Source organism: Ischnura elegans, chromosome 6 (assembly GCF_921293095.1).
Source record: "Ischnura elegans chromosome 6, ioIscEleg1.1, whole genome shotgun sequence".
Classification (NCBI taxonomy): domain Eukaryota; kingdom Metazoa; phylum Arthropoda; class Insecta; order Odonata; family Coenagrionidae; genus Ischnura; species Ischnura elegans.
This window is the reverse complement of record NC_060251.1, coordinates 48,521,877-48,532,224: the sequence shown is the minus strand read 5'-3', so window position 1 is coordinate 48,532,224 and position 10,348 is coordinate 48,521,877.

Sequence of the window (10,348 nt, the reverse complement as noted above, 5' to 3'; positions counted from 1 at the left end):
ATATTGTGGAAGGGTTCCTGCTCAGTTGAAGGTACACATTGAATGTAGAGACGCGGATTACATAGCAGATAGAGAAAAAATTATAGGCAAGTGAATAAAAACGTGACTGTCCTTATGAATCACCTTAGAATTCGGAACAGAAAATGATGCAGATTAATCGGAAAAGAAATTTGTAAGACATCGATATCAACGCCTAAAAGAATCTAGATATAGTTATAAGGAATAAAATGAGTCTGCCAAGGAAATAAGATAAAATATGCTCGTAATATTGCATACTATTTTTTGAAAATGAAAGAAAAATGCTTCAATATGAGCAAGGAAACGCCTTTGGAAGAGACATTGAGTGAAGTTCCTTAACCGAGGTCATACCATTAAAAATAATTTGTGGAACATACGACATTAACGTATCTGTGATAATGCTCCATATTCTGTTAGATAAATTCCCTGTTATCACAGCTAAATAGAATGATAGTAATCAATGTTTTGTGAGAATAAATGAAGAAAATAAAAAAACGAGACGAAAAGAAAAAATAATACAGCTATTAAAATCTTTAAAAAGTTAAAGACAGAGGTTAATAGCCTTTAAAGTTAACAACAACTGACACTAGCCCTTTTGCTTATATGACATATGTGTATGAAGAATGTGCACAGCCAGCAACAGAATATAAGTCTTTCAAAAATTTCAGGATAGTATGAGTATCAGTACCAAGTAGGGAGAGATTTTAAAACCCACCAGGAATTTAAAAGGCAAATGGAAACTTATGAAGTTGCGGTATCATTAGAGGAGATTCTGCAAATTTTAGGGTGCCTTCCACTCCAAATAACGGTCACTGATTTAAAAAATAACTATCACCAGCACCTGAAAATATAGAGGGAGAGGGGTAGAAGCTTTAATCAGTTTCAACTTGGCGGGAGCATTGCTCTTTGCCGGAGTCGTCGACTTGCACGGCCGCTGGCCGTGGGCCGCGGGCGGAACTAATGACCGGGCACCTACTATGCTTCGTTTTTCCCTCAAGGCACCGTGTGTGAACGACCTCAACACGATATTAATGCCCGCATGATGCAAAAATTGAATTCCTTCTTGCAGTCGAAATATAATTGTAAAAGGGGCCTCATAAGCGTTTTCATTTTGTGATTCCTCTAGGTTCTCTTGTAGGTATGTTTCATATGATAAAGTTCAAAGGGAAACAAAGATAGTTTCCTACCAACTGCTTTCCAGCAACTAATTTTGGAATTTTTCACAAATATTATGCAAGGGTAGAACTAAAATTTTTAGAAGAAAAAAAGTAGAAATTAAAAGAAAAAATCTGCAAAGGTAGTTTTAGGGATAAGTGAAATTTTATGTCATATAAATAAAAATTAATTTATGGATAGTTATTTGGGATCGATTTCAATAAAAATTGAATAGAAGTTTATGTAAACATTTATATGAATCCTTTCTTAAAAAAATTGAGCTAATGGGATGTAGCTGCGTTCTGCATTTAAAATACGAATTATATTCTTATATAGTATTAATTAGTTTGGTAATCATGAAACAAGAAGTTTATGGGAAACCATACCATTCTATTTCCACTGCTATACACTTTATCACATCTTTATGTACTTTCAATTTCTTTCATATCTTCTTCGACGGTGCGGAAAATATGCTAAGAATTAATCCACTTACTCTATTCAAAATGGCTGTAAAATATCGACTTCACATCTTCGTACAAATTCACCCTCTATTACTGAAAATAGAATATGGCACCAAAGATGACATAAATTTTTTGTGCGCTATGTCCGCTAAATTCAACGATTCAACATTTTTTAGTTTGCATACTACTTTTTTTTAAAGTACTCAAAGAAGATAATTCATATTTCGCTGCATGCAGATTGAAAAAAGCATTGAATCGATGGGGAAAATAGTGACCCTTGCCTATTGAATAGCCAATTATTCATTCTACGTTTCAATGAATATGTAACGCTTATAAATTTACCCATCCCCTTGAATATTGTCAAACCAACTCTAACTTATAGAAAAATAAAATGCGAAATCATAGGTAAATCATAAATAGCGTATATAGATTTAGCCTAAAATCATATTTCAAACCTGGCTTTTGTTTACTTCAGGGAATAAAGGTAGCCTGGATCGATTTGAAAATAATTTGTCTTCATTTCATCCTTTTCAAAATAAAGAATGGAGACGTTAGGCAATAAATCGGTTTTTCGACCTCAGAACTATCAATGCCATGCTTTCAAGGTCTAATGGCTTACAGAGCGTGGTTAATGCACAGCAAGCTCTAAAGCTCATTTTCTTTTATGCAGAGGTCAAGGTTGAATTTTAAATTTAATAGCTACTTAAAATTTTTCCCCGATCTTACCACTTCGAATTTCACACGTTGGATTTTTTGTTTCTGGTGAGGAATTTGAATACAATGAATCATTTATGGTGGAATATTGAAAATTTGCAATTCAGATTTCTCAATTTCGAGCCTGGAGTTCCGGTTGCGGACGTGAATATAATGAAATGCATTGACTCTTCGTAGCGCGAATTAGTTGATACGTTGTGAGTTCACAATGAAGTAGGAACGGAGAAAAGGTTAAGCTTCTGTAATATTTTAACGCACTTTCAGCGGGAAAAACATTATGTCGTATTTTCAGAAGTATGTTTTGTTCCAAATCCTCTTTGTATTTTCAAAGATATATTTTCTTTGAAATTCTTCGAAAAACTTTCCCTTTCTTTTCTTCTCAACAATCCCACCTCTCCTCTCATCAAGAACTCTCTAACGACATCAACATTAATAGCTAAATATCAAAAGTTACAACGTTCTCAGAAAACGAATCATGCGTTTGAGTTCTTTATCATTGATTAATATTTTGTCGTATTGCTAAGATTAGGTTACATTATTTGTAACACTCTGTGCGTCGAGTTTGCATCAAGTATGAGATTTTTTTTTTAATTTATGCAAACCTATATAGGGAAATTGGTGAATGACTCTATTTATGACAGTATTGCCACTCTTAAAGATTTTTTTCTCTGAGCCCAACATTATAACTAGCTACAAGGCATTGGCAGATCAAGAATATAGCCTCTGGGAGGATGAAGAAAGTAGTAGCAGCAGTATATAAACCCATACACTGCTACCCTGTTGGGTGACTTCGGATGTCTCTCCAATAATTTAGTGTGCATTGAGACTCGGTAGTTTAATTACATGCACTCTTCAATAAATAGTCACTTCAGAACCGAATACTTCGGGATTAATATCAGTATAACAAAGGACATCGGTACGAACACCAATTCCCTGTATAGGTAACTCACAACGCGAGATTTGAACCAGCGACCGACATATCGATAGGCGAGGACTTAATCCAGCCACCACAGAATTCGAGAAATCCATCAGTTAAAAGGTTATTACCCAATAGGGTGCCTCGTTTTGCCACTTTTTTTTTTGGAGCGAATCGTAATACCAGGCAAAAGTTGCGTACCCGAGTGGGTATTACAGATATGATTTTTTTTTTCAAAATTGGTTAATATCTTCTGTTCGCCATTTTGTCCTGAAATTTCGAAATTTTTAACGAAAAACGTTAAAAATGTAAAAATAATAAAAATTTGGTTTCAGCAAGCACTCATTTTTTCCAATGGTGTATAACATTGGTCTTTCCTTGATATTTTGGTCCAAATACTTCAGCTCTATTCCTTTTAATTATCGAGAAAATGACCTTTTATCGTGTCCCCGAAAGCAGTTTTTGTGGGTAAGCAACCTGCAACACACAGTCTCATTTCATGGCATGCATGCGATAAATGACATGAATTAGAATAGAATAGAATGGGTAATACCCAAACTTAAATGAGCCACTGTTACGCAGAGTAAAAACAGCAAGATTATGATGACGCTGGTTATAGCTACATATTCCTTCACCGAATTGAGATTAAATGGAACCTTCAGTGTTCTAATTTTGACGATGAATCTGGAATAATTCTCACAATCAAAACTGTAGCGACTAATTACCGCTATGAAAAAGCCTAAAACAGCCACCTGGTAGTCCCTTTAGAATTACGAATACACTATGTAACACCAACAGGGATTAATTAAAGAATTTAGAAAATTTCGTTCCTTTCATTTGTTTTCATTCACAGTGGCTTCTGAATTTCAATTTATTCAATAACTTACGACCCAATTTGGAAAAGTATGGGTTTGAAATCACCTGTTAATGAAGAAAAGTAGGATGGGCTGGTGTACCATTCCTCAAGTTTTGTAATTTGAAGTTACACAGATGACCGATGCTTCATTGTAATTATCAGCAATATTTATTTAAGACTTCACCACGCATTTTAACCTATGTTCGTCACTATCAGGTAATTATCTAGCTAACGCATTGAACCCAACCTAAACGTAACTTAAGAAGTTGTGAATAAATAGCGTGAATGTAAAAAACTGAGATTTAGAAATTTTTAGCACTAATATCACAACATATTTGAAACAATCGCCTGAAAATTTGAGTTACTTTAAACTTTTGTCTTATAACTTTATAACGCTAAATCTTATGCACTAAGACATAATTAAAGCTTCTTCCTATAGACATATAGTACAGGACTGAAGTATTATTGGAAGGTGGATTTGCTTTTTTTAGTAACTGAAACGATCAGATTTAGGGTAGCATACTTGTGATAGAAGGAACCAGGAAATTTTGCGTATAGAGAAAAATGACGGCATTGAACAACTCTAAGCAGTTGAGGGCTTATAGAAGTCGTTGAGGCTTATAAAGAAGAAGCGGAGCTCCGGTCTTTGAAAGATTACTCTAGTTCGATCAATCTGCCCGGCGGACTTCTTAGGGATGATACTTTGCCGTTTTCTGTTGGCGTGGTAATACTTCCTGCACCTGCAGTTTCTTCCAGTAGCTTCTTAGGTTACAAGTTTTTTCACGGTAGATATAAAAACTCAATATTACTTCACTGCATTGAAGCACTAAGTGAGGTTGAAACTAGTCCATCCTTTGTAAAAGTAGCTGATGTTTATTATTTGGTATGAAAAGAATTAAAATGGAAAAGAAACTTCAAGATTACCAGCAGAATATCTAGATTGGAAGAATTTAATCATTTGGAGAGCCTTATAACGGGAACCCTTAAGGAAATGATGCGATAAATTTATATAATTCATTAGGTGTAGTAATAATTTAATAAAAGTTTTATGCTCTCTTGAAATCTCTAAGGTTTCTATTATCACTCTACGAATACCTGTAAACCTGAGTAGATATTTAGAATGTGAAAATATAAAAAAATAATGGGTTTTATAGAATAATTGAAATGTAAAAGTATGATTAATACGATACATTGCGAACTAAATTATTATCACCCATCATCATCATAATCATTCAGCAATCCTACATTGATTTGACGTACCTCTGATTCTTTCCTCCAATCCGCTAGCCTTATCATATGACGTATTTCTACTCTCTTATATTCTTTATAATCTGTCCTATGTAACTCATTCCCTTGCTCTTCTTGCCTTCCACCTGTCCTTCTACGATTTTTTTCGTTTCGCCACCATGCCTCATAATGTGGCCAACTAAGTAGTTCTGTCTTCTTCTAAAGGTTTCAGATGACTTCACTTTTCTCCCAATCTTCTTAGCACTTCCTCATTATTCACTCAGTCGATCCATTTTAGCTTTACCATTCTTCTATGAAAACACATTTCGAATATTTTCACTCTTGACCTCTCTGCAGCTGTTAACATCCAGGCCACGCTCCCATAGAGAAAAATGTTCAATATGTCGCTCCTGATGAATTGTTTCCTTACTTTTATATTAGTATTTTCAGCTGTGAGTAAATTCTTGTTTTTGTAGAAAACCCACTTCGCCTGTGCTATTCTGCTGACTATTTTTAATTTCCTTCGTTCGTCGTAGGTAATTCGACTTGCTACGTAAAAAACTCTTGCACGCCTTCAAGCTTTTGTTTCCTAATTTTAATGTGTGTCCTAAGCTCCTCTGTTTTGCTGCACTAATACACTCGCCCATTCATAACACTCTCTTGGTTGATCTACTGAGGAAGCGAGGTTTGTTTTTTATGCATATCAGTATTTCTTAAGGTTTCCATTCTATTTAAAATTTTGAATTTGACCTGAGGAAATACAATTGAAGTTGAGTAAATTTGTAAGCATGAATATATTTTATGAATTACTTCTCAAACTATGAATAATTACACCTAGGTAAAAATCATGTCTCGGGGAGTTGCAATTAAGGCGTTTGTCCATAAATATGTGCGGTAATTGGTTTAAAATGCATAAATATTCATAGCTCTCGCATAATTACCCCTGTGAGATTAACCATGAGTTATGAATATCCGAGGATGCTACACCATTAGATCCGCTAAGACAGACAGTAAAAGTAAAAAAATGACCCACCAATCACCAACAGGAAATTAAAAAAATTATTTCCGAAGGCGCAAAAATCACTTTAAAAATTTCAGATTGATAGAGGGCCAAAACCAAATATAATAATGCCATTTATTTCGAGCTTGCACGGAATGCCTTACGGTCTTGGTAAAACTTTCCTTCAAGTCTTATTCCCTAATTCCCAATCCTTTCCCTTTTTCCTCACACACAACTTCTTTCTTCCTTCTCGCCCCACAGAATCCCTAGCATCTCCGCAACCCCTTAAATCCAACTCCTCTTGCGGTATCTCAGGGATTGGTCCCGCTCAGAGGGCTTAGCCCACACGCTTTCCCGCCAACTTGGCCTCACCACCGCCAGATTACGCCGCCATCTATCCACGTCAACCCCCTTATCCCACACCCGATTCATATGGAATCGCTAGACTATCACTACCCTCATACCATCTCAGTCGGGACTGCGTTAACATTCCAACATACCCTCCGATTCATTTCCTACCCGACACCACTTTGTCGACAACCGCAATCAATGGAGTCAAAACGAAGATGGTGAGGGAGGGCTATATTGGCTTTACCCTTTGATAAGGCATAGAGCTTTAGAGGCTAGAGAGTAGCTTTAGCGCAACAAGAAACTATAGTCCTAGGGAAATTTTCGTTTAGACTGCATTTCAACAAAATACAAGGTTATCACAAGACTATGAAACAAGAATATCAATAAAGAAATAATTAATCATAGTTTATGTTTTTTATTCTTCAAATTTGTCGTCTCGAACAGTTTTTTTACATAATTTAAAATTTTAATATGCGCGCCCTTAATTGCTCAACAAGAGCGAAATCCGGTGACGACAAAAAGTCAAAACTACTTTTTAAGCTGTTTAATTAATCTTAAATTCTCCGGTAATATTCTATCCATTGAAGGCATTAGTGAGTAAGGAATGCATGTTGAATGCAATGAGTAAAAATGAGAGAAAAGCAGTGCCTTACTACTCCATCGAAGCTCCTACTACTGCTATGAATGGAAATTGGTTTTTATAATGATAGATAATATTATAATTTGTCTTTTTTTTAAATACATGAAGCATAGTAAGAAATTTGACGTGTAAATGAGACGCAGCCCATTATTCTCGAGAGAGAAGAAAAGATCTGAAAAAAAGATCCTTCCCGTCGAAACGTAGAACGAACTCTCCTCGGTAAGCTCCGACTTTTAATTTATTACAGTCTAATAATGTTATTGTGTGCCTTCTCTTGAAAAAGAGGAGCTTTCATTTATAATGCTCGTTTGAGATTCTTCCAAAACATAAGCCGTACAACCAACCGGTGAAGAGAAGTTGGTCGCAGTGGTGAGCGGTGTGACTTGGCTCTCGTAGCTGTTGATGGGGTCAAGTAGCTGGCTGGGAGGAACGCGAGGCAGCCCACGAGACGAAGACGATTGGGGTGGATGTCCTATCCAGAGGTCCAGCTGGGATGGCAATTGAAACGAAACGAAAAAGTTTCGTTTCGACCCGCAGAGAAACGAAAATTCGAGGCTTAGGTTTAGTTTCGTTTCCGTACGAAATTAAAATCATCAAGGAGATTAGATTCCACCCGGGACGAAACTTTATTCTCGGGAACGAAACGAAATTAATCGAAACTCCGCTGCTCATAGTAAAGATTCAATCCCAGAAGGTGGGATAAGAGGGAATAGTTTCGACCCATTTCATGACAGAATATATTAGGCTAAAAAATTGTGCTCAAAATCGAATGACTTGTTTGCGTTCACCGTTCTCCTGTTCGTGGTCAAAATATGGGTTTCCCATGCATTTAATGGCGGTTGGCCGAACCTCTACTTCATTCAACCGTACTTCGTACTCGCTTTGTGGGTTGAAAGTAGACTGTTTGAAGGTAAAGCACGCGATCCCTCCGGTGCGAAACATTAACTGTGTTTCGTTTCGTCCCAGAGGTTTAGTTCAGTTTCGATCCGAAGTAGTTTTGACTCCGATTTTGTTTTCGAACCTAAGTTCAGCTCCCAGGGATTAGTTCTTTTTCGTTTCTACATTTCGCTCCCGGGAATGTAACATTTGAATTATTACTGGTTTTGACTTTCGATTAGTTTCGATTGCCATCTCTGAGGTCCAGTCATGCTCGTGACGCACGAAGAATTTACCTGACGGCCCCGAGGCGATAAAAATGGAGCCCGTAGCATGGCTCGATGACTACTTTGCCACCTCGGTGGAGACAGCACCACGGACCTACAAGCAGACTCCAATGGCCGCCTCAACAGAGTTAAGTATTTGACAACGAATAACCTCATTCTGCCGTACCGACGAATGGCTCAGAGCTTCCAAAATGACATTCCCGATTACCGCACACAGTGACGAGTGGAGTGAAGAATAGAATTCCCTCTGTCAAAATTATCCCGCTGATTCAACCACGCGGAAATACTAACTAAAAAGGTTTTTTTTCCTCTTCAGAGTCTAAACTCTACTGTAGATATTATTTTCCCTCCCGTCTTACTAACATTCTAAAAGCCATAAAGAAAGAAAAGAACGAGGAACTTGTTAAAAGTGTGGATAGGGGCACAGTTCAATTCTATTATATCCGTGTCACTCTTCATGCGCGAAAATTACCATAGATTTTCATCATTTATCCATAACGTGTATTGTTCTTTGCTTTTTATTTGAATCTCGCTAATCACCTTAGCAACGTTGTATTTCACCATTTCAAGTTGTATTACTATTTTTAAAGACAATTCTAGATAAAATTCACGAATTTATTATTAATTCTAAAATGTAAGGACCTAGACATAGAGAGATTTCCCTCTCCTGTGGCGGTTCCGTAAGGACAATAGTGCAATAAAGCTCATCGCATACGTACCTGTGGCAGACCGAATACACATAAAAGGGTGCCGTACAGAACGCATTTATGGATATTTGAGTGCCTCAAATGGTTGATAGGAGGCATATTAAAGACGTGAAACTGACGACATGGCCATATGGACCTCACGAGGCAGCTGCCTCAACAGGCGTGTGGCAGCAGGAGTATCGACGCCAGACGTCAAGGAGGATATCCCCTCAGAAACTCCTTGCTCAAATGCATGCGCCTCGCGGGATACGCTGCTGTTTACACTCAGGTTGAAGTTATTTTCCCTCATTGCAAAGTTTTTACTGATAGAGGTAATGAAGCTGAACTCTTGTGACGTCACAAACTCATGAGATGTGGGCAGTAACTTTCGAATTTCCTCATTTTAAACGTAGAAGAGAATGGCTCTATGGGAGGATGTTTTTCAGTGTGACTTGTCTTTCCTTTCCATCTACCGATCTCTTTAACCAATTCTGATTTCGGGTACAGGTGAAAGACCCCATTTGGGAGAGCGAACCGCGAGATAAAACTGACTGAGTTCGACGTAGTATGCAACGTCATCATTATCATCATCAGTGATGAGGGGTGGGTCCGGAATTTTTTTCCGGGAAGGGGGGCACAATGATCTGACAGGCCAAAGATCTTCTTACAATTGAGATTAAAAACAAGATAAAACAATTACTTTACGAAATATCCATTTATTTTATAATGAAAGTTATCGATATGAAATTCTGTGATGGAGTCTCCGTGATACACAAAAAAAGCGAACGTATTGATATCAGTATTAGGAAATTTGACTATTTGTTAAGCATTTTGGGGAGGGGGGTGGTTCACGTAACCCGTTCCCTCCCTAAATCCGCCTATGTCGCTGAAAAACAATCCTAGTAATGGTTTGACGAAGCTCATCCTTCTTTACTTTTTCCATATATGTGAAGACTTTATTCGCCGTTCTTGCAATCTACTTTTTCCTCGACGATTGTCTTCATCAAGCCAACATACTTATCTCACGTTATGGCCAATTATGTTATTCTGTCTTCTTTTCTAGTTTTTCATGAGGTTTCTCTTGTCTCTTACACTTCTTAGGCCTTCCTCATTTATTGCGGTCGATCCATTTGATCTTCATCATTCTTCTGTAGTACCACA